The sequence below is a fragment of the Pongo abelii genome, chromosome 19 (genome assembly GCF_028885655.2).
Source record: "Pongo abelii isolate AG06213 chromosome 19, NHGRI_mPonAbe1-v2.0_pri, whole genome shotgun sequence".
NCBI classification, from domain to species: domain Eukaryota; kingdom Metazoa; phylum Chordata; class Mammalia; order Primates; family Hominidae; genus Pongo; species Pongo abelii.
In genome coordinates, this window is record NC_072004.2 from 48,179,398 (window position 1) to 48,200,979 (window position 21,582).

The 21,582-nt window shown below is 40.3% G+C and overlaps 1 protein-coding gene and 2 long non-coding RNA genes across 3 annotated transcripts in view; 1 reads left to right on the forward strand and 2 right to left on the reverse strand.

The window, feature by feature from the left end:
* Positions 1-21,582, reverse strand: part of LOC129051079 (acid-sensing ion channel 2) — a 388,338-nt gene that overhangs the window by 342,554 nt on the left and 24,202 nt on the right. The gene's annotated exons all lie outside the window — the stretch shown is intronic.
* LOC134760595 (uncharacterized) lies at positions 1,905-8,726 on the reverse strand. The gene is made up of 6 exons (XR_010138369.1): positions 8,694-8,726; positions 6,751-6,914; positions 4,285-4,355; positions 3,628-3,763; positions 2,806-2,997; positions 1,905-2,088 (listed from the first exon to the last, which is right to left on the reverse strand). It is a non-coding gene; the product is annotated as an uncharacterized LOC134760595 (long non-coding RNA).
* On the forward strand, positions 8,635-14,751 carry LOC129051080 (uncharacterized). Its single transcript, XR_008515115.2, has 3 exons — positions 8,635-10,662; positions 13,815-13,894; positions 14,614-14,751. It is a non-coding gene; the product is annotated as an uncharacterized LOC129051080 (long non-coding RNA).

Consider the following 21,582-nt stretch of genomic DNA (forward strand, 5'->3'; position numbering starts at 1 on the left):
CTCCAGTACTCAGAGAGTTGAGTAAACACTGATTAAACTACAGGAGTCTGGCAGGCAACTTAATAAAAAAAAAATGCAAATCCAGCATGATGGATATATTTAGCAGATAAATTATTATGTGATGGTATAAAAATAGATCAAGGGAGAGCACATGAAATTGCAAGCCTGACTGTGTGAGAGACAGGGAAGGCGCATGGAGAGCGTTGGGTACATTTAATTAACTTTGCTGGGAAAACATTCACAGGCTGCCACCTGAAACTAAAACATTCATGGGCTCCACTTAAAGTCACAATACATGTAGTCCTATTGGGAAGAGTTATAATCCAATAGAGCTTGAAGTCATTGATTAAAACAATGTCAATGCTCAAATGCTTTGATGGGTAAACCCAATTCTCACCGTATATAAGATAACCAGACATGCATTTGTGGTTTGTGTGACCCATAAGCTCACTGACATTAAAATGTGCCACTCAGTTTTCTGTACAGATGGATTTCCATGGAGAGAAGGAAATCAACATGTATTGAGAGTCAACATCTCATTCAGTCCTGTGAGTTTATTCTGCCTATTTTAGGCAAAGAGACTAAGGCTTCAAGAGGGCAAGTGAATTGCCCATAGTGCCACTGCTGGTGGAGGAATGAGCTTCCAGAAAGAGTCAGGTTAATTGAGTCATGCCACCACCCAGGTGCCTTATGAGGCCACTGAGTGTTGTGGGTAAGGGTTTGGGTGTTGCCATCCAGATGACTGAGTTTAAATCCTGGGCCCACCCACACCAGCTATGTTACTTGAAGCACGCTGTTTCACTTGCCTAAACTTCAGTTTGCTCACCTGTAAAATGGGAGCAATAACAGTGCCCACCTCATAGGAATGATGGGAGAATGTAATGAGCTAAAGTATGTAAACCATTGATAAATATCTAATAAAAGCTTTCAATGATAAGATGCCATTATTCATTACTATAATACTAATGTCTAAAGGAGCCCCAGGTGGCATGGAGCTATACCCTGTGGACTTGTGATCTCTGTTCCATGCCAAATGGAAAGCATACAGTCATGAATCAGGGTTTGAGTGTGAGAGCAGACAAGGAGTGAGATTTAGATATTCATTAGTCAGGGTTCATCTAGGTCCCTGGGGACAGGAGAGGATCCTCATGATTAATTTCAGGGGCCTTTTCCCTGAGATGGGTGGGGACACTCTGCTATGGTCATGTACACCTTATTAAGCACTGCTTGAAATCCTCCCTACCACAAAAGTGCTGTGATTTCAAGATTTCCCTCTTTTATGGGAAAACCATAGCACAAGAATCTACACTGTAAACCCTACGCCTACTTAAGCCCAGAAGGAGCCTGTTACCTCATAGAAGAATCTTATTTTGCCTTCAGAAGAAGCAGTTATCAAGTGCTCACTGGGCTTCAGCTGTTTTCACATCCATTTTATTTTGAAAGCAACTGCCCTGCAGATCTTGCGACACTTGACTGATAGGCGAGGCACCCAAGAACATGGGAACGAATGCATGTGCTCGTGGTTTTCATAGAATTGGAGCATTGGAAAATGGAAGGTAGATGCTTCTGGGTCTCAGAAATTTGCATGTCAGAACCCCTTCTAAGGGGCATCATACGTGTCTCTGAATCTTGCATACAGAGATATCGAAGCAGGAGTGGAAGAATGTTTTTTAAAAAGTAACAAAGTCAGGCCTAGTAGATAGAGTCTGAATGACTCATTATAACATAACATTTTCCCCTGTCTCTCAAAACAGGAGAATTAGCTCACTATTATATAAGCTCTTTGAGGACAGAGAACAAGTCTAATTGAGCATTACATCCTCAAAGACTGGCAGAAATCTCAAAACATCAGAGATGCTCAAAACTATGGAAAGAAAAAAAAAATGTCCTCAAAGAAAACTTCAGCGCATATTCTTCTCTTTATTCAAGTATCCACTGATTTACTTTCATGGGCCAGGCTCTTGGGTACAATGTACATGAGGCAGTTCAAGTCCCCACCATCCTGGGACTTGGTCTAACTAGTGCTTCTGCACAAATGAGCTTCCAACAGTTGCATATTCTCTGATATTGCAGGATGAACCATAGGCCCTTAAAGAAGAAAAGAAAAAAAAAGAAAAAAGAGTACTTAACAATTGCATTCTTTGTGTTTCTTGCCAGAACGGACCAGAAACTACTAGCAATTATGTCGAAGCCATTAATGCAAAGCCAATTTGCTTCTAGAGTTACAGTTGCACTCCAGGAACTTGAGCTACACTCCAGAGAGATCATTAGTTGCTGTAGACATGTTACTGAGGGCAGTGGTGTCATTTCCAGTCTGGAATGTCCTCAGTCAAGTGTGGGAGCAGAATATGGGGGTCAAAATAATTAACCTCACGTGATTTCGGCATGACTTCTTGCAAAATCACCCATATACACTTAACATTTCTTTCAGTTGAATAATCTCAATGTATCAGTTTTATCAAAATATTTCTCTTTTTCTCTTTTATTTTCCCACCTGGCTGACTTTTTTTTTTTTTCTGGCTTTCAGTACAAACACCTTTAACTTACTTTCTTTTATTCCCTTCTTTCTTTTATTCCCTTCTTTTATTCTCATCCCCAATAATAGATGATTGTAACTAATGGAACTCACAAGTATTGCTGGTTGATGCCTTTGCTAGGATTTTCAGTACCATAATCCTCTCACCAGATCATAGCTCTCAGGAGAAAACACCTAATTTCTCCCTTTGTAAAACTTTCCTTGACTTCGTTTCAATTAAACCACTTTCACCGACCCCAGGCCTCCATTAACTATATCATCCAAATCACCTGTTTCACAATTCCGTGCCCAAGGCTGCAGCAGATACCCAGGCAGCATCCCAACTGACCAAGGAGATGACAGAGTGGGGCTGGCAGGGGTTCAGGAATCAGCTCTGGGTTCCAATACTGTTTCCACCAGTCACTACTGGAGATGGGTCCTTCAACAGCTCATCGGTAGAATGAGGTAACAACATTTATCAGCTTGTAAGAAATAAAATGGATAAGTATGTGAAGTTTCTATCAGAGTGTGGATTTTGATGAGCCATAATTCCATCCTCTTCATTCAACAAACATATCCTGAAATTCACCTATATGCAAAGTGTTGCACACAACATAAGTTTGCCAGCTGTATGCATTGGCTTACCTCTGTAATTCAGCACTTTGGGAGGCTGAGGCAGGAGGATCACCTGAGCCCAGGAGTTTGAGACCAGCCTGGGCAACATGGTGAGATCCTGTCTCTACAAAAAATTTTAAAATTTAGCCAAGCACGGTGGCATGTGCCTATGGTCTCAGCTCCTCAGGAGGCTGAGGAAGGAGGATTGCTTGAGCCCAGGAGTTTGAGGCTGCAGTGAATTGTGATCATGCTGCTACACTCCAGCCTGGGTGATAGAGCAAGACCCTGTCTCAATAAATAAATAAATAAGTAAAATAGTTAAACAAAAAATTTTGCAACTGGTATGAGATATTTCAGTAATTGGGGTATAATTACAGTCAGATATTTTTGTTGTTATTAAATGAATCACTCAAACCATTTCTCCTAATCAGCATGAAGTCCAGAATCTCTCTCCTTGCTTCTTGATATTATTTTATCTTCCCTGTATTTATTCTCACCACTTATCCAAGAGCTCCAGGGCTTTGTCAGTCACTCTTGCTTTACAGGGATGCCCAATCTTTTGGCTTCCCTGGTCCACATTGGAATAAGACTTTGTCTTGGGCCACACGTAAAATACATGAACACTAACGATAGCTGATGAGCAAAAAAAAGCAAAAAAGCAAAAACATGTTTATAATGTTTGAGAAAGTTTACAAATTGTGTCAGGCCACATTCAAAACTGTCCTGAGCGGCGGGCTGGACAAGCTTGCTTTAAAATATCAATCAGGGCCATCTCCTCCAAGGCCAAGTGCAATTGCCCCCAACTACCACCAGAGGTCACTGTGGAAGAACGATCTCATACAGGTCTAGAGACACTTACCACCACAGCCAAGGCATGCTGGTGCTGGCCTAGATCACTGCACAGTGGGGAGCTGTGGTTACATTTCCCTTAGTTCACAAGTACACATGTTCAACTGTTGTTACTCAGGTCTATACACCGTGTCAGGGGAACCAGGTGCTGAGACCCTTCCAGACTCATTTACACACGGAGCTTCAACTAGGTCTCCCTGAGCAATCTACCTGGCCCCTTCTCTCCAGCCCATGAACCCTGGTGAGTGCCACCACTCTCTGCCTTGCTTATTTCCCTCATCAAATGTTTCTAGGATCGTAGTTACCATCTTGTTCCGTTTCGGCCGTGTGGATCTACAGGATCCATTTGCAGATCGGTCTACACCTTCCCAGGTCCCTACATAATAAAGAGAGACAGCTGCTATTTCTCAAAAAGTGTCTCCAACAGTATCCATCCCTCTTCCCGACAACACACACACAAAGTCCTTGTTACAACCTCAGGAAAATGACTGCCTCTCATAAAAGAAAATGTGGTTGTCCTTCACAGAGAAGGGCCACAGTTTTTTTTGTTGTTTTTTTTTTCCCCCCCAAATGATTGCTGTTGTATCTGGCCAGATGCTCAGTCTTAGATACTAAGTCTTAGAATGGGAGTTATACCTCAAATCAGTCTCCCCAGGAACTTAGAAGCTAGGGTTTTTATGGATAATTAGGTGGACAGGGGGCTGGGAAATGGAGGCTGCTGATCGGTTGGGGATGAACTCATAAGGATTCAGTCCTCATGTGCTGAGTCTGCCTCTGGGTGGGGGCCACAGGACCAGTTGAGTCATGAGTCCCAGATATGGGTGGAGTCATTTGGCTGTCAGAATGCAAAAATCTTGAAAACATTTCAAAGAGCAATCTGAGGCTGTACAATGGTGACATTACCTATAGAAGCAACTGAGGAAGTCACAGATCTGGTGACCTTTGGCCACATGACTCCTGAGCAGCAAGGGATTATAGAAAGGCAAGCTAGGAGACAATAACTGGTTATCCTTTAGCTACATCTACATCTTTGCAAAATTCAGGCCCCTCCCATAATCCTACTCTTTTGGCCTTTCATTAGACTTACAAAGGAAATTTCAGTCCCTGAGCAAGCAGGGGATTCATTTTAGGAAGGAATTATTATCATCCATGCTTCAAAGTTAAATATAAACTAAATTGCTCCTATGGTTAGCTTGGCCTATGCTCAGCCTGTGAGGCTAGAAGGAAGATGGGGTCAACCATGCTAGACTTCTCCCACTCTTGTAATCTTTGCAAAGGCAGTTTCAACCCCACCCCATCCACCCCATCAGGAGATATAGCCCTTCATGCAGTTTTAGGGAGGAATGAGGCTCATGAGTTAGCTGTGGGTAGGCCAGGAGAAAAGCCAATTTCAAAATCCATCTACCTTTACCATCCCTTGCACATTGTGAGTAAATGCAGAACTAAGGAAGTGAAGTGAGTGATATCAAGAACAAGCATCCCCTCACCTTCTAGTTAATTCCTTTTGACAACACAAGGCCTGAGGCATTTCAGCCTTAAACTGTGTTCAATGCCTTTGTTTTATTTCCAGGGAAATGCAGCAAGGATGTTGCCATGATGTGCGTACCCAGGATGTGGGAAAACGCAAGGAGGAGGGATTCGAAGACTTTGCATAAATAAATTGAATGAGGTTGAGCAACTGTTGAAATATGAGGAAATTGCTTCCAGCAGTTTAAAGTCTTGGCTTGACTTGTAATTTAACCTTGAATATAGTTTTCAAAAATCATTAAATCCCCAAAGCCTTCATCTCTAGAAGTGATTAGCCATGATGCAGTAAGCAGAAAGTTAATATATTTACTTATGAGAAGGTATGTAATGCACGAAAAATCTATTCATTCAGCACTCATGTAGTGAATACTGACTGATTGCTTGCTCAGTTACTAGCACTGTGCTAAGTGCTGAGAGGTAGGATAGTGAACAAACACAGCCTCCTTCCCCACAAGGAGCTTACAACCTAATAGCAGGAGGGGACAAGGAGTCAACATTTATGGAATACTGCTGCATGCCAGAAATTCTGCTAGGAATTTTTCACACATTAACCCCTGCAAGAACCATGCAATTTTCCCTGTATTATGTATTAGTCAAGTGGTGCAGCTGTCTGGGGTAAATACCCAGGGTTCATCATCTCACGCCAAGAAGATGATGGACACAGGCACACACAAGGAGTGAGTTTAGGAGTGGAGATTTAATAGGCAAAAGAAAGAGAAAAGAGAACAGCTATCTCTCTTGTGAGAGAGAGGGCTGCCCGAATGGGAATTCTGGCCCATGGTTGAGTGCACCAGATTTTACAGACAGGCTTGAGGAAGCAGTGTCTGATTTACATAGGGCCCACAGATTGGTTGGACCAGGTGTGATGTTTACATAGCATGTGGGGAACACTGGCCACCCCACCCTAATCTTATGCAAATGGGCTTTTCACTTGGCTGGCGCCATGTTGTCTGCTCCTTACTGTACACATGGCTGGCAAAGAGAAGGGAACATGGAGCCACCATTTTCAACATTCCTAGTCCCAGGTAGCCTTCGTTCGTGCAAGCTCCCAGCTTGCTTGTCTATGTCTGCTGCTCAATTTTACAGGTTGCTGTTTGTTAGAAAAGAAAATGATTTTGGGGCTACTTTTCCTTAAAAAAGGAAAACCTTACCAAGGACTTCCATATCCTCACTATCTGCCTAAATAATTTCTTCTTAAGTCCTATATCATTAGTAAACTCAGGTACCGAGGTTAAATAATTTACCCAATGCCACCTGGTTACAACTGGAAGATCCAGACTTCAAACCATGGTCTGTCTAATTCCAAAATCTGTGCACTTCTTATCACTTTCTTCAAGGACAGAGCCAAACAGGAACAGAGGCTGCCCAATTCCCTTCTACACTGAGCTCTGTTTTCCTGGTTTGCCATCTGTGTAACGAAATGGTGAGTGCAAGTGTTAGTCGGGCCTAAGCAAGTCATGGTCCTCTTCCTAACAAAGTGAAGAGTTTTATTTTAATTTACAGTTATATTAAGAAAACTAAAGAGATGGGATGAGAAGGTAAGAACTCCCTCTGAAGGATAATAGGAAGGAAATAATGTGTTAACAACATCAATAGTTACTATAGTGCTCGCTTGCACCAAGCACATGCTCTGAGTAGGGCATGAATGGCTTAAAATTCTCAAACAACCCCATGGGGTAGATATGGTTATCATCCTCACTTTACAGAACAGAAATGTGAGATGTGGAAAAGATAAGGAACTTGCTCAAGGTTACACAGCTGGTTAGTGGAAGAGCTGGATTTGACTCCAGAGTCTAGAGCATTAGAATGAGAAGCAGTCATTGTATTGATGACAGTAAAGACAGACAGACAGATAGATAGATAGATAGATAGATAGATAGATAGATAGATAGAGATAGATGATAGATAGATAGATAGATAGATAGATAGATAGATAGATAGATAAATAATAGATGGATCATAATCTGAAGTACACAAGGACCTACCCTCCAGTCGAGCTTTGAGCCTGCTACTCTGGCAACATAAAGACAAGCTGGTCCCTGTGGCAATGGTCTGCCAAGATTGACCCCAGCCCTTCTCCCAGGGAAGAAGGTCTTGCATCTGTGGTCATCTCTAGATAGTTACTGTGTATCTGGGAACTCATGGCTCTGCTGCTTCTTTGGTGACCCAGCACCCTGATCCTACTTATCTGACCTGTAGCAGAGAAGAAAGCAACTCCTGTGCAGGGCTCTCAAAACTTGCCTTCTGAATGTGCATCACTGAATGGGACCTTGGTAGGGCTGTCCTCTTATTGGTTCTTGGAACATTTCACCAAGAGGTGGGAGTGGGTGGGGAAGGGCAAAACTTGTGTTACAGGGCATTCTTTCTCTTCCAAGATAAACGCAGTTAAACCCGAATGGGTTGATTGCAGATGCTCTGAAGCCAAACTCTTGCTTACCTCACTTGCTAGCTTGTGTCATCTCACCCTATAAGTCTTAAAATACTGGATCACTGCCCACAGTAAAACAGCTAACTCTATTTACGGAGCAATAACATAATTCGCATCCAAACCTTAGATAATTTGCAAATGTAAAGGGAGCCATTCAACAATTACCCTGGAAAAACAGGCAAAAACAGGACTATCCTAGACACATCAGATATAAAGTCACCCTGCTTCTACAGGACCATCTACACGACAGGCATGAAGTGTCACACATGTATGAACCCATTTAATCCTCATGGCAGCCTTTTTTATGTAGGAAGAATTATCATCATTTCTACGTTACTAATGAAGGAACTGACAGTCAAAATTCCATAGCCAGAAAGCAGACATTGCTCTTAACCTCTGTGTTATATTTTCCATCCCCCTCAGACCAGCCATCCCCCAGCTAAAGAAAGGTATGCCTTTTCCTCTGGTCCTAAGCTTGCCTTCTGACAGAAGCTTGGAGAAGAAGGCAAAGGAAGAAAAGTGTGGGCAGAGAAGAGGGCAGCCAAGCCTATGATAGGAAGAAGGGCCACAGGATCTTTCTAGTGCCAATCTCTAGTGGCATCACACATCTTTATGACTTCAGATGGACATCTGGGGCCTTGAGGTCACAAAATGAATAATGATCCTTACATTCCTGCATCTCCTTTTGGGGCTCACCCTGTTAAAACCACAGGTAAGGACAACATGGGAAGATTTATAGCTCTCAGCCTCTGTACCTACCTGCCCCACCTGATGGCCCTCCCATCTCTCCTCAAGCAATTGTTCAATGACACCCATGCAGCCTCCCAGTTGCCATGGAAATGGCAAGAATGCCTCTAATAGGAAGTAAGAATGGAAGAAGATGATTGTGCAGATTCCTCAAGCAATTCCTGAGCAAATTCTCCAACTACCCTTTGCATCCAGAGTCAAGGATTTCTCTGGGTTACAGGAATGGCACTGAGGCTTTCAACATCCTCACCCTGGCAAGCTGGTTGCCTCCTTTTGCCCAGCAGTGCCACAGCACTACTCTGCACAGCAACTCAGCTCCCTTCTTTCAGCTGGATTCCTTTTGTGAGACTGTAATTCTGAAACACCCAGTGAAACTGGAACAGGAACAAGAAAGGGGATTCTTCTGTGATTACCCCAAATCACTTGTTGTCTGTAGAAAACTTACAGTGGTGCATCCATGGGCAGGGCATGAAGAGAGAGTCCACAGAGGAGCTTGACCTTCTCATCTTCCCAGAGATCTAAAGAGCAGGTGTGGTGAGGACCATCACTGAGGTCAATCAGAAATACCTGCTTGCTCCTGCCTTCATGAGAGATGGCTCTATTCAGCCACACAGACACATCCTTTTTCTACCTAGGCCTATCAACCTAATAGGAAATGGAGGCTCTGAAGACTAGTTTTACAAGGGGGTAAAGGAAAGTCTAGGAGGAAAATGTGGAGGAGAGTGGAGAAGTCGGGCGCCAAGAGAGCAGAAGCATTGAAAATGTTTGGGACTAGATGAGAGACAGCCAAGGTTGGGGCACTGGTGGGGGCAGATGGGAGAAGAGGGTACAGAGCAACTGGGCATCTGAAGGCCTGTCCAGCCCTGAGGTGCCCACTCCTGTGTCGTCAAGCAGCTCGTTCCCTTCCTCAGATCTCGGATTTTGCCTCCATGGAGATCTCTTCCATCTCTGACATTTAATGTTCTAGAGATAGAATGAAAAGACACAGGAAGTTGAAGCAGTATCAGAAAGTTTCAGAAATGCCTGCAGAGCAGCAGAGGCTTGGGCTCCAAAAAACACACTGCAGGGATACTTCTTCCCACGATTTTCTAAGGACCAGATGTGCCTCTTCTTATACTGGGTATTAATCCCAAACTCCCTTATCATACATTTAAACTGTTTGCCTAACTGTCCAGCTCTTAATTAGGCATGTAACTGGGGAATCAGGGACAATATACAAATGAGCAAACAATCCCCAAACTTTATTTCTGTTATTGCCTACAACTTCCTCCCACAGGCATTAAGTAGCCAAGCTGAATTTTTTGCCCTACAATCATTTCCTTTTCCACTTCATTTTCTAATCCAAACGTTTGAGGGTGAAGTGCTTGGGGCCTTATTTAAACCACCAGCTGGAAAACAGTCCTCAGCAAAATAGAGGCATGAATAAGAGGCAAACATACATGTAGACAGACAATTATTGTTGTGTGAGACTCATCTTTGATTTCAATTTGGGAACTGAGTTGAGTTCAATGCTGTCTCTTCATCTGTTTCTGTTATAACTGCAGGAAGCAGAGGGTTTTTGACTTCTCAACGTGGTAAAACAAACAAACAAAAACAAAACAAGCCCCTCAACCCACAGGTGACTGTCAAGCCTTTGTTCCCTTTGCTACCACTGAAGCCAGACTGGGGCATCTGACTAGGTTTCTGGGCTCTCTCCTACCTCTATGAAGTAATTCTAGGCTCACTGAGAAGTGACTCCTCCCACTAGAGCTCATCCCCTAATGTGTCAGGCCCACAACTGACCAGAATAGACTTCCTTTCTCTTTTCTGTCTGCTCCCTATGGAGCAGTTGAGAAGGTTCATTTGCATACATCTTCATTTATTGTCCTTCCAAAGCCTTTGATACCGAGCACGCTAAGGTGGGTATCCTCATTTTACAAAGATCAAGGCAGAGAGAAGAGAAGAGACTAGCCTAGGATCACACAATTGACATGTCATCGCTGTAAGTATTTTAAATGCAGGTATGACTCCCAAACCTATGCTCTCCAGCACTCTACTTCCAGGTTTTCAGGTCCTGATTGTTGGAGAAGAGAGGGCAAGGGGTGGAGTTGGAGGTAGGAGGAAGTAGGTCAGAAATAAAAAATATACTAGAGAAAGAAATGTTGCTTACCCTATTCTGCAATTTTTCCTTGGGTCTTCTTTCCCTTCTTGGCTGAGAGCATGCATTATTTATCCCTCACACACAGGATTTTTGTAGTCGTAATAAAGGTCAGAAGGGGAGGAGAGAGTTATCTAAATCTGCGCTATATCCAGGTGCACTTAGAATGACATATTGAGTCTAATGGAATCTTTTGAGAAACAAAACAAAGACATGAGCCTCAATGTTTCTTTTTTCAGTTTTTCCTTTCTTCTTCTTTGCTCCCTTTCTCCTTTTCTTCCAAAAAAAAAAAAAAAATTTGTTGGCAAGTTGGTATCCTTTCCAGACCCATTGCCATTCCTCCTTCCCTGAACTGTCTTTGAGATAACCTCAGTGCTCTTTTCATACCTAAATCAGGGAGCCGGGGATGAGCTATGTCACTCTGATGCATTCTGGTGTAAGCTTTCCCTTCTCTGATTTTGGAACGCCCTTGGATAGCTTCAAAGTTCTTTTTTAAAATCCTCAAACCTATTCACTTTAATTAAGACAATAAATATGTGCCCTTTAGCGTTTGGCGAGAGTGACTTTGGGGATATTAAGGCATAAAAGTGAACAGATGGGATGTTGTAGTTCCAGAAAAGATGGACCCCCCTTAGGCGGGTACTTGCCAGTTGTGTGATGCGCCTCCATCTACAACCAACAGGGACATTTTCGTTGCTGGTTACCAACTTTTTGTTCTCCTCGGGTGACAATCCCTGACCTGATTTTCAGTCATGTTCAGCCACAGTAAGCTGTCAAGCTGGTCTGCCTGCATTAGAGCCAGAAGACCTGCCGCTTTTACAAAAGATCCCTGAGTATAAAGCTATTTAGGTTTTTTTGTAGTATCTGAAGGAAATGAGCCTGGCTCAGGAAAAGGGGTTCAGAAGCGTTTCATTCCGCTCTCATTCCTAGGACCCCACCAAAAACAACCACCAAAAAGATAAAATATTGTTTGAATTGCTGAAGCAAGGAAACTAGCAAATGTCTCCAAACAATAAATTATTAATTATATCTGCCAAATGCTGTCTTGATGGAGATGTGAGAACCAGGTGGGAGACCACATTTACTGCCTCCAGTATCTGGAAGGGTGAGGATTTCCCTAGGGGAAGTGTCCTTGTCCCAAAGTTGATACCCAGGGATTCTCTGAGTGGAGTGCCAGTGTCTGGCATCATCTACAAGCTACAAGACAGGTGGACATACATTGTAAAGAACAAGTTCATGTGGAATGGAGAAGAGTGGCTTTAGGAGTAATGATGGTAATACATATTTTTAGATATCCAGATAATGAATAAATGACAATATAGCATAAAGATAAAAAATAAGGTTGTACAATATTGAAGGAGAACAAAGTTGGAGATGCTACCTGATTTTAAGACTTACTATCAAGCTACAATAATCAAGACTGCATGGTACTAGGGAAGAAAGAGACAAATGGATCCATGGAACAGAATAGAGGGCCTGGAAATAGACCTACAAAAATATAGCCTGCTGATCTTTGACAACGGAGCAAAAGCAATAAAATGGAGGGAAAAAAGTCTTTTCAACAAATACAGCTGGAACAACTGAACATGCACATGCAAGAAAAAAAAAAAAAAACCTCACGAATGTAGACACAGACCTTACACCTTTACCCAAAACTAACTGAAAATGGATCACAGACCTAAGTATAAAATATGCAAAATGACAAAACTCCTAGATGATAATAGGAGAAAATCTAGATGACCTTGAGTTCAGAGATAATTTTAGATACAACACCAAAGGCATAATCCAGAAAAAAGAATTGTTAAGTTGGACTTCAGTAAAATTAAAAAGTTTTGCTCTGCAAGAGACCCTGTCAAGAGAACACTGTGGTGTTTCCTGGCCACATCCTGAAGAAAATAATTGCAAAAGACATATCTATTTGATAAAGAACTCTTATCCAAAATATACAGAGAACACTTAAAACAACAAAAAGAAAACAAACCTGATTCTTAAAAAAATGATACAAAGACTTTAACAGAAATCCCACCAAAGATGTTCAGATGGCAAATAATTACATAAAAAGATGTTCCACATCATATGCCATCAGAGAAACACAAATCAAAACAATCAAAACGACAGTGCAATACACTGCACACTTATTAGAATGACCAAAATGCAGAACACCAACAAATTCTGGCTAGAATGTGAAGCAACAGGAACTGTCATTCATTGTTGGTATTGATGCAAAATGGTACAGCCACTTTGGAAGACAGTTTGATGGTTTTTTACAAAACTAAATATGCTCTTACTATGAGATACAGCAATCATGCTCCTTGGTATTTACCCAAAGGAGTTGAAAACTTATATCTACAAAATCTTGCTCACTTTTATTTATAGTGGCTTTATTCATAATTGCCAAAACTTGGAAGCAACCAAGATGTCCTTTAGTCAGTGAGTGAATAAATAAACCACCATACACGAGACAATGGAATATTATTCAGCACTAAAAATAAGTGAGCCGTGAACAGACTTGGAGAAAATTTAAATGCACATTACTAAGTGAAAGAAACCGTCTGAAGAGGCTACATCCTGTACGATTCCAACTATACGACATTCCGGAAAAGGCAGACCTAATGAAGACAGTAAGAAGATCAGTGGTTTTCAAGGATTAGTAGGAGGGAGAGATGAATTGGCAGAGTACAGAGGAGTTTTAGGGCAGTGAATGTATTCTGCATGATACTATAATCATAGATACATGTCATTATACATTTGTCTAAACACATTGAATGTACAATGCCAACAGTGAGCCCTAACATAAACTTTGGGTGATAATGATGTGTCAATGTAGGTTACTCAGTTGTAAAAAATGTGCCTCTCTGGTGGGAGATGTTGATAATGGGGGAGGCTGTGCAGGTGGGGCAGGGGTTATATGAGAAGTCTGTGTTCCACTCAATTTTGCTGTGAAACCAAAACTGCTCTAAAAAAATAAAGTGTATTAATAAAAATAATTTTATTAGAGAAGGATGAAGAAGAAGAAGAGAGAGGAAGGGAAGGAGAAGAAGGAGATGAAAAAGAAGTCTGGATTCAGAGATGGAAAGTAAATTTTAGTTGACCATTTCCCTTGTGCCAGACACTGTGCTAGATACTTTAAATATACATCTTATTTTGCTTTATTCTCAAAATAGTGCAAGATCAAGATTCTTACCTCTACGTTATGTATAATTAAATTGATAGTTATAGAAGTTAGATCATTATAACAAGGTCAAACAACTAGTAATAGACATTTTAACTCAGCTGTACTGATGGCAAAGCCCAAGCTCCTTCAATTACATCCTCCTCCTCCTCATCATCATCATCACTCACAGCATCTTCATCTTCGTCATCACCGTCTTGCACTGAGCTCTCAGATGCATCATCCCTGTGAACACGCAATCTTTTTATTTAATTCTTGCAACAACTCCATTTTGTAGTCAAGTACACTGGTGTTCAGACAAACTTAAATAACAGTTTCCAGAGCGCACATCTGGTAAGCAGCAGAGCCCAGAGCTATCTGATTCCTTACTTTTGACCATGCTGATCTACTGTTTGTCACTATTTTCAGATAGAGCCCATGGTTCCACTTACTGGATAACAAATCATTTTTCCTCTCTTGGATATAGCCTCCCCATCTACAAAATGAGCAGTTTGTACTAAATGATTTAAGATTCCTTTCCAATCTAATCTGACAAACTAATCTAATTTCAGAGCAGCCACGTGGAGGGAATGTTTTTGCTTTGGGTTTGTATTTCTGAAATAACCTGTCTTCTCTCTTCCCAGGAGACCAGCAGTAAATACACAGATGGATAAGATGCAAAAGAATCTACAAATCCTGTACAATGAAATCATGTGGCAAGAATGTGGTTATTCTGAGAAACAATAAAGCAGCATTTTGCTGTGCCTTTTCACACAGCTGCCAATCAATGGTACATGCTGGCATACTTTCAGAATAGCTGCTCTGTTTAACCCAATGACCCAGAGGCTTAGCAAGTGACATCCCATGACATCCAGGATGCCCTCTGCACCTACCTGCACCCAGTCAATCACCAAGTCACAGGGATTTCATCTCTGGAATAATTTCAATCACCACCCCCATTCCCAGTGGCTTTGTCCAGACTCTCATCTCTTAGCTGGACTATGGCAGTAACCTCCTAACTGCCTCTGCACACTATAGTCCTCCCTCCTCTGTGCTATTAGAGTAATATTTTTCAAATGCAAGTCTGATCATGACACTCTCTTTTTTTTTTTTTTTTTTTTTTGAGACAGAGTCTCGCTGTGTCTCCCAGGCTGGAGTGCAGTGGCGCGATCTCGGCTCACTGCAAGCTCCACCTCCCAGGTTCACGCCATTCTCCTGCCTCAGCCTCCCAAGTAGCTGGGACCACAAGCACCGGCCACCACGCCTGGCTAATTTTTCATATTTTTAGTAGAGACGGGGTTTCACGGTGTTAGCCAGGATGGTCTCAATCTCCTGACCTCGTGATCCGCCTACTTTGGCCTCCCAAAGTGCTAAGATTACAGGCATAAGACACCGCGCCCGGCCGACACTCTCTTAAATTAACCACCTTGAATAGTAAAGTAAAAAAAAAAAAAAATCACCAGCTCATATTAAAAAGCCATTTATGGGCCGAGCACGGTGGCTCACGCCTGTAATCCTAGGACTTTGGGAGGCCGAGATGGGCAGATCATGAGGTCGAGAGATCGAGACCATCCTGGCCAACACGGTGAATCCCTGTGTTTACTAAAAATACAAAAATTAGCCAGACGTGGTGGTGTGCACCTGTAGTCTCAGCTACTCGGGAGGCTGAGGCAGGAGAATCACTTGAACCCAGGAGGTGGAGGTTGCAGTGAGCCAAGATCAAGCCACTGCACTCCAGCCTGGTGACAGAGCGAGATTCCGTCTCAAAAAAAAAAAAAAAAAAAAAAAAAAAAGCCATTCATAATCTGACCTTTACCTTCTTTACCTAAATATGCTCAGCTTCACCTGTCTCTCATTCCACCCTCTTATTTCTCAGCGTTACTGAACTTACATCCATATTTCTCAGAGACGAATGAATTTCCATGCTTTCATGTCTTTTTTCTTCTCACCCAGAATGCTCCCTATTTTCTCCCCAAGTCGTGGACGCTATGCCTGCTCATGTGTCAAGACGTAGCTCAACTTCCAACTTCACTAAAATTATCAACCTCACGGTGGGTTCTCAGCTAGAGTTAAGCCTTCCCATAGCTCTAAATCTCTAGCACTGAAAAGACAACATTTTAGACAGTTGGTTTTGCATTCATTGTCTTTATTGGAGTGAAAGCTTTCTAAAGAAAAGGAAGATACCTAAATATTTAACAGATGGCACAATGCATAGTATGTATCAATACCTAAGACTACACTATGCAAGTGGCTCTCCTGGGCGAATTAATAAATACTCAAATAAATACTTGAAAGAAGTGAAGAGCCAAGGAGCACCCATGCCAGAATATTCAAGAAAAGTATTTGATAAGATCATTTTGCAAGAGTTTAGGAGGTATATCCAGGAAACACATATTAAATGCTATTTGACCACAGATTCCATAAAATTATGCAGAAAACAAAAGAATTATAGATCGAGAACTTCTCCAACAGTTTCTGATGGTCTGGTGAAGAAATCAATGTCCACAGTCATGAAATAATAAAAAAGAATTCAATATATGACAAATTAAATTATGAAATTAATAAAATATGAATCAAAAATCCAAGGGGATTTTTTATTAATTCTTGACAGAATGAAGTTAATTGGGAAGATCAAAAACAGACGAGCACAATCCCAGTAAAAAATCACAGCAAGTATTTGTGTGGTAATTGATAATCTTATACTAAAATTTATATAAAAATCCAAAGACCCAGGAATAGCCAAGGCAACCTTGCAGAAGAATAAAGCTACAGGGCTTATATTACCAGTGAGTAAGATCTATTTTAAAGTTTTAGTAATTAAGGCATTTTGGTATTTGCACAAGAATAGTTAAATTGATAAATGAGATAGAATAGAGACTGGGCATGGAGGCCCATACCTGTAATCCCAGCACTTTGTGAGGTGGAGGCAGGTGGATCACTTGAGCCCCAGGAGTTCCAGACCAGCCTGAGAAACATGTCAAGATTCTATATCTACAAAAAAAAGAAAACAAAAACAACAACAACAAAAACACAACAATTAGCTCAGGCGTGGTGGCATGTGCCTGTAGTCCCAGCTACTCCAGAGGCTGAAGTGGGAGAATCACTTGAGCCCAGGAAGTTGAGGCTGCAGTGAGCTGTGACCGCACCACTGCATTCCATCCTGGGTGATAGAGTGAGACTCTGTCTCAAAAAAAAAAAAAAAAAAAAAAAAAAAAATTGGGTGGTTACAGTCTTCCACATACTTGGTTGCCTGATTAGTGACATACAAAAAAATCATATTTCCTGCCCTTTTCGTATGTGTCTTCCTCCATTCAACCATGTTAGTGAGATTCATCCATATCGTCAAATATAGTTTTAAATCATTCATGCTCATTGCTATGTGATATTCATTCATACAGTGTGCATCTCTTAGGCAGTGGAGAAAAGACAGTCATCTTAATCAATGGTTCTGGGTCAGTTGGATACCCATATGAAAAGATATATTTGATCCTTCTACCTCACATCATACACAAAAATCAATTGATAGCATTAGGAGATATACCTAATGTAAATGACGAGTTAATGGGTGCAGCACACCAACATGGCACATGTATACATATGTAACAAACCTGCACATTGTGCACATGTACCCTAAAACTTAAACTATAATAAAAAAATCAATTGCAAGTGGATTGTACATCTAAATCTGAAGATAAGAAACATTAAGCTTATATAAGAAACATGATTATGATATTGGAGAAGAACAAAGATTTCTTAAACATGTTACCAAAAATGCAACTGTAAAAGAAAAAAGTAATGTATTAGATTGTATTAAAACGTTAACGGCGTCATCAAAGGACACAAAAGAGTTAAAAGGCAACCCAAAGAGTAAAAGATGATATTCACAATATACATATCTAACAATGAACTCAAATCCCAACTATATGAAGACCTCCTAGTAGTCAGTTTTTTAAAGCAACTCAATAAAAAGAAGGCAAAAAACTTGAAGATACAGTTACATAGATATACAAATGACCAATAAAGCTACAAAAATGTGTTTGGCCTCATGAGTCATCATGAAAATGGAAATTCAAACCTCAATATCACTCACACTAGAACAGCTAAATAAGACAGAAAGTACTAAGTGTGGGTAAGGGTGTAGGCAACTGGACATCTTAAACACCGCTAATGGGATTGTAAATTACTACAACCACTCTGGAAAGCTATCTGTGAGTATCTGCTATAAAGAATATATACATACTCTGTGACCCAGTAATTCTACTCCCAGGAATAGATTGAACAGAAGTGCATACATATGCTCACCAATGAATTGCATGCATATGTTCACATAAGGTACTAGAACACTCATAGCGGCATTATTTGTAGTAGTTCCAAGCTTGGAAACTACCCAAATACAAATCAATAGTAGCATGAATGAATAAATCATGGCATATTTACACAAAGAAATACTATACAGCAATGGGCATGAACAATTTAAAACTATACTCAACAATATGGATGACTCTCAAAAACATAAAGTTGAATGGAAGAAGACAAATACAAAAGGAGAAGCCATATGGTTCTTATTACATAAAGTCCAACAATAGGCAAAACCAATCTTGATCAAAGTCAAGACAGTCATCACCCTTGGAGTGGGTAGCAGCTGGAAGAGGTTGATAGTTTGATGGTAGGATGGTGCTTCTGGGGTGCTGGTAATGCTCTATTTCTTGATCTGGCTGTTGATTAGGCTGACACAGTCAGTCTGTGAAAATTTATTGGGCCATTCACTTATCAAATGTGGACTCTTCCTATGTATATTACACTTCAATAAAACATTTAAAACAGTTTTTTAAATTTTTATGTAAGGAAACAAATATTAAAACATATAAAACTACAATAATGTAAAAAGTGTGGTGTTGCCACAAGACTAGGAATATAGATCCATGGAACACAATGGAAAACCAAGAAAAATAGCTTGGTAGATTTAAGAACTCAGTGTATGATTAAGATGAAATTTGGGATCAGCAAGAAAAAAGGGAATTCACCAACGACAGTGTTAGGACAAATTTAGTAATTTGTTAGAAGGAAAAAAAAATACCTTCTTTAAACCATATACTAAAAAATGTCCAGGCCAGGGATGGTGGCTCATGCCTGTAATTCCAGCATTTTGGGAGGCTGAGGCAGGTGGATCACTTGAGTTCAGGAGTTTGAGACCAACTTGGGCAACATGGCAAAACCCCATCTCTACTAAAATACAAAAGAAATTAGCTTGGCATAGCGGAAGGCGCCTGTAATCCCAGCTACTCAGGAGGCTGAGGCAGAAGAATCGTTTGAACCCGGGAGGCGGGGGTTGCAGTGAGCAGAGATCGAGCCATTGCACTCCAGCCTGGCGACAGAGCGAGACTCCGTCTCTACAAAACAAAAAACAAAAACAAAAACCACTACAAAGATAAAGTGTTATAAGTAAAACTAAAATGTCAATTAAAGATTGGAATGAAGGATTACTTATGACAAAAGATTGCTGCGCTTTAATCCTAAAGAGCTCTTTTTTTTTTCTTTTTGAGACAGAGTCTCACTCTTGTTGCCCAGGCTGGGGTACAATGGCGCAAACTCAGCTCACTGCAACCTCTGCCTCCCGATTTCAAGCGATTCTCCTTCCTCAGCCTCCGGAGTAGCTGGGATCACAGGCATGCACCACCACGCCTGGCTAATTTTGTATTTTTAGTAGAGACAGGGTTTCACTCTGCTGGTCAGGCTGGTCTTGAACTCCTGACCTCTGGTGATCTGCTCGCCTCGGCCTCCCAAAGTGCTGAGATTATAGGCGTGAGGCATCATGCTGGGCCATAAAGAGCTCTTTCTAAACAACATTATTAATATTAATAATAAAATAAATGCTCTTAAAAATATGTACAAAGTATAAAAGTACACATCCTATCCTACAAAGTAAGACACAAAATGTCTAACAAACTCATGAAATTCTTTCATCTCAGTTAGTAAATAAATACTAATAAGGATGGTAATGAGATAGTATTTTTCATACATCAATGGCATTTTTTACAATGCCATCCAATATTGGTGAGGGTGAGATAAAATGATGAGATTATTGATTAGTACCTTCTTTCTGAAAGATAATTTGGCATATATATATATAAAAAGTCATAAAATATCTATACCAATTGGCCTGATAATTTTACATCTAGAACTTATCTCTAAGGAAATAACTGGAGATTCAAAGAATTATATAAAAAAAGATGCATTGCAGTGCTGCTTATGATAATAAAAAAGAGTTGAAACAAACTAAATGTATGAGAAGAGGAGATGAGTTAAATAGCCATGGGATGGAAAAGTTAAATTTAAAGACAAACAAAAAATGCTAAAGACCATTAGGGTCCAGAAGAGGCCACCAGAACTTCCCCCAGACCTTTGGGGATTCAGGATCACACCCTCCTTTGCCATTAGGGAGATTTCAGTGGAAAAATTTTGAGAAGCCCTTCTCAGCATGACGATCTGCCACCCTGAGATTTTAAAACCTGGGGGAGTTGTTTACATGCAGAATGTTCCATTTGCAATGTTTACATGAATATTCAATGTATTAAAGTTACACTTTTTAGAAAAAAAACCAATTCTCCTTAAACTTTAAGGTTGACTTGTATTTTTTTCTATTAATAGGCTTAATAAAATAACACAAATAATAAATCATCAAGAGTCATGTTTTAAAAGTCAACTAATGACGTGGGAAAAAGGGGTGTGTTAAGGAAAAAAGACAGGACAAGATACATGTACAGTATATTTTGATACACACATACACTCCAAATTGTCTAAGGAGTAATGAGATTAATGGGTGACTTCCAATGTTTTATTCTATATTTTTGGATTATTTGAATCTTGAAAAATGTGTAGCTGTCACTTTTACAAGTATAAAACAATAAAGCTATTTTCATTTTGAAAAGAAATTAAGCAGAAATGAGAATAATGTTATAGATCTTGATTTCTGTTTTCATTTTATTTTTGGTGATGGAATTCCTTTTTTAAATGCTATGTTACACGAGAACTGAATCTTTGAACAAATAAAAGGAGCTTTGTTGAATGAGATTGACAGATACAGACTCCAACTGCTTGCCCTCTTCCTGCCTTTCACCTGACCTTTATATTCTCCCCTACTCTGGTCCCCAACACCTGAGGCATCTACGAAGAGCCCCAAGGCATCACGGAACGCAATTGTAAAACTCTTATTCTACTAGATGACCATTCATTGGCATAGTAAGCCTTTCATGATATATTCCAATATTCCATAAGTGTTAAAAGTAGATTATAAAGGAATTTGTAGGGTAAGATCCTATGTTTTAAAACTCCACATGTGCTATATACAATTATATGTGTGTCTGTATATTATATGTGTGTATATAGACACACACATGCACACACATATATATGCATGGGTGTATATATATATAGATGTATATATACATCTAAATAAATAAAAAACATTTAAAAAATAGTAAAAAGAAATACACTAAAGTGTAAAGTGTTGTATCAGAGCCATGGCTGTATTTTTTTGTATTTTTGTTTTTATATTTATTTTTATATTTTATAAAAACATTTATATTTTATATATGTGGAATACACACATATAT